At 45.4% G+C, this 4056-nt stretch overlaps 1 pseudogene; it reads left to right on the top strand.

Annotated features, from left to right (window-relative positions):
• The first annotated feature begins 848 nt into the window (after positions 1-848).
• LOC103006163 (ubiquitin-conjugating enzyme E2 R1-like) lies at positions 849-3572 on the top strand (annotated as a pseudogene).
• Positions 3573-4056: the final 484 nt, after the last annotated feature.

Here is a 4056-nt window from a genome sequence, read left to right as displayed (position 1 = left end):
ACCAGTGGCAAGATTATCTTTCATACTTATAAGTGTTAAGAATGTTTTTGTTAAGAAAGAGGGAAGAAAACTTGGTAAGAAATTGAGGCCTAGGTCTCTGGCTACACATCTTTGGTAAGAAGTGGTAAAACCCTTATAGAGGATTCTGGGGACAAGTCTTACCAATTGTCTTTGGAGGAAATAGACTTATCCCTAGGGGAAGTAGCTAAGTGGATAGAGAATTCCAAGTTGCTATTGGCATCATTTACGAAAACTAAATCTCTAAAGGGCCAACTAGAAAATTGGAACAGAAAGAAATCAAACCTTTTTAAAATTACTGGAATGCCTTTTCTTCTTGTTCCTGTCGTCACCTGAGCAGATATATTTATTCACAAAGTAACTTGCTTATGACCATTGATCATCGAAAAGACTATAGAAGTAGTCAAGGGCCATGACCAGATGTCCAGGACATCCAGAGAGTAGTCTGTTTGTTAAAAAGCTAGGATACTTTATGGAAAAGTTCTGCAGAGGCTGGTGATCCCTGCTACATAGATCCTCAGATTAAATAAGGGTGTCTTATCACTAATTCTAGATACTGATGAATGGAAGGGATTATTTGGGTTGACCACAGATGCCCAATTATCTGCAAACATTTGTGAGCAGTCTCATCAAGATGGCAAATCAACTAAATTGATGCAGTGGGTAAAGGTGAGAGTTTGCCAGACTTACTCTGAGAGCACAACTCTTATAGTCCCACTCTTTCCTTGACTAAGAAATAGAACCCTCCCTTTGAAGCACAGGAATATGTATTCTTAGGTTGTCATATGATGATCAAAAAGAGATATCCAATTTAATGCTAGTAACTGACCATGACAGAAGCTGTGAAGGGGAGTTCTCCAATCTCAAGCACCTTATGTAGCCAAGCTCTTGGATGCCAAGAAATTATTCAGGTGACACACCTGATTTACTAGACCTGTTATCATTCATGGTACTAAATAATGAGAAGATCTGTGTTATCCAAAAGAAAGGTGGTACTACATAGGTGGAGGGAATTACAAAAGAATAAAAAGAACAATAACCAGCTTTATTGGGTGGGCTTTTAGAAGGCCATTGAACAGCGTAAAGAAGAAGGGGGAAGTTGACAGAATCCCTACCCAAAAACTCATAACATATTGTCATCTTTTGGGAGCTAAGAGAGCATCTTCAAAGCTAAATTTGACCCTTGCTCCTCAAAAAAGGTCCCTTCAAATTCACTCCATATATTGCAGCTTGGATAAATTCAGATTTGCCTATTTCAGGATCAAATAAGGTATAGCAATGTCTGCCTGTTACCAGGTTTTAACTGGACATGGTTAGTATTGCTTGAGTCCTTCTTGGTAATAAATAATAAGCAACAACAATTACCTTTTTGGTAGTAAATATTAAGATGGTAGCAAGAGATCACTACTTTAAATAAGAAAATGGTTGAAACTAGAGTATTGATTCCCATTAACTCTTTTTTTAAACAGCCCTATCTAACTTAATAAATAAGACAGTCTGTTCATGGGACCAACATGGAGACAGACAGACTAACAGGGATTAAATAAAGAATTCCCCTTTGGATGAGATCGTGAGAAGAAAGAAGTTAAAAGATTTACACATGCTTGTGTCCCAGGCATTACTCATCAAATGCTTTTTCTGCATGTATTAAGATGATCATATGATTTTTATCTTTTCTTTTATTAATGTAGTGGTTGTTGAACCATCCTTGCATCCAAGGGATGAATACCACTTGATCATGGTGTATGTATCTTAATTTATTGTCGAATTCAGTTTGCTAATGTTTTGTTGAGAATTTTTGCATCTGTGTTCATCAAGGACATTAGCCTACAGCTTTTGTTTCTGGTAGTGTTCTTACCTGGTTTTGGTATCAGGCTAATGCAGGCCTCAAGAAATGAATTTGAAAACGGTCCCTCTTCTTCAATTTGTTTGGAAGAGTTTGAGAAGGACTGGTGTTAATTTTTCTTTAAATGTTGGGTAGACTTGACCAGTGAAGCCACCTGGTCCTGGGATAGAAAAAATTTAATGTAATCAGCAAGTGGATCTTAGTAGTGCAGAGAGAAGACTGTAATGTATGCTAGCGGTGCTATTGGTACCCTGCCCAAATACCCCTTAAGGTGAGGAGTACATATTCCCTAGCTTATGTGAGTATTGGCAAATATCAACTCACACCTGCTCCCCTATCTGGAGAATTTCCCTCAGCCAAACGGAAGCCAGTTTGACTGGGAAGCTACATGCCAGCCCCATCCATCTCCCTGAGGTAGAACCTGGCCAAAGACTTTCCAATCGACTGCTCTGCCCGCCTCTAGCTGGACTAAGTCTATAGTACCTTTCCCTAAAAACTTCACAGTGATATCACACTAGGCACTCTCCAGACCCAATTCTTTCCCCCCCACCATACCCTGCTTCCCTCACTTTCTCCTGAGAGCGTTCCCACAATAAATACATGTGTAAGAATCCCTGTATCAAGCTTTGCTTCTAGGCAACCTGACCTGTAAGGCTTGGGAACAAAATTAACATAATAGGAGTCTGAGCAAACGAGGAACCAAAGGAGCAGAGTGAAGGCAGGCAGACGGAAGGCGAATTTTCTCTACTCCACAGTTTTCCAGGGGTTTACACTAAAGAGAGTCAGTGCCACTGGACATATATACAACAAAAGTATACAAAAATTACTTAAGAAATGAGTGAATTATAAACACAGAAACAAACTACTGTAAAAGTAACATAGGCAGGTGGAGCGTCCGGGGGCCCCAGGCGGCGCGGAGAAGGAAGGCGGCCCCGCCCGGGCCGCCGACCTGGCCCTCGGCCCGCGGCCCCGCGCACCCTGGCCCCGGGCCCGGCCGCCACCGCCCTGGCCCGGCCGCTGGTGCCCAAGTTCACAGAAGGCGCTGCTGCTGGAGCTCGAGGGACTGCAAGAGGAGCCGGTGGAGGGCTTCCGGGTGACCCTGCTGGACGGGGGCGACCGGTACAACTGGGAGGTGGCCACCTGCGGGCCTCCCAACACCTACGACGAGGGCGGCTACTTCCAGGCGCGCCTCAAGAGCCCCATCGACTTCCTTACTCCCTCCGGCCTTTCGGTTCCTGAGCAAGATGTGGCACCCCAACATCTAGAGACTGGGGACTGTGCATCTCCATGCTCCGTCACTCAGTTTGTGACCCCCCGGCGCGGTGAGCTGCCCTCGGCGCGGTGGGACCCCACCCAGAACCCAGGACCATCCTCGGCGCCACCTCCCTCCTCCACCGACGCAGCACCTCACCGGCCAACGTGGACGCCTCCGTGATGCGCAGGAAGCAGGAAGCGGGAAGCGAGCGAAGGCAGGACCGGCAGCACGCGGACATCACCCGCAAGCAGGTCCTGGGGACCGAGGCGGAGGCGGAGCGGCGCGGCGTGCAGGTGCCCACGACTGGCCGAGTCCCGCGTGACGACCGAGGCCCCGGCGCCCACCAGGGCTCAGAGCTCCTCCACAGGACGACGAGTACGAGGGAGGACGGCGAGGCCGAGACACGGCTGCTTCCGGCACGACGAGGACGACCCGGGCAACGAGGGGTCCTGACACCGCGTCCACACGTATAGCCTCACAGATTTTTACCTCAAAAAAAAAAAAAAAGGTAATATAAATATCTTAGTCATATTAAATAATTTATGCCTCAGAATGCTGTTGCGAAATCTTAGAGCAATCTCTTACGGTCTACAGCTACTGCTTAGCGATTATCACAGTTTCTGTGAGTCGTTGGTTTAAAACCTCTGGATTTAACCCATGCGAGGCTCCGCTCTCACATGTATATTCCCTACAAAAGGATATACCCCTCAGTTCTTTCGCACACATCCTCAATAAACTACGTGTATTTAGAAATCGTTTACAGACTGGTTTTCATGCATCTATTTTTTGAACTATAAATTTTACAATTGATTGTAGCAAGTTGTGATGGTTAAGTTTACATGTCAACTTGGCTGGGCTGGGCTATAGTACCCAGTTATTCAGTTAAAAACTAAATTAGGTGTTGCTGTGAAGACATTTTGTAAATGTGGGTAAGATC

The sequence above is a fragment of the Balaenoptera acutorostrata genome, chromosome 14 (assembly GCF_949987535.1).
Source record: "Balaenoptera acutorostrata chromosome 14, mBalAcu1.1, whole genome shotgun sequence".
Classification (NCBI taxonomy): Eukaryota; Metazoa; Chordata; class Mammalia; order Artiodactyla; family Balaenopteridae; genus Balaenoptera; species Balaenoptera acutorostrata.
Note: the sequence above shows the minus strand (reverse complement) of the source record. Positions and strands in the feature narration are given on the sequence as shown.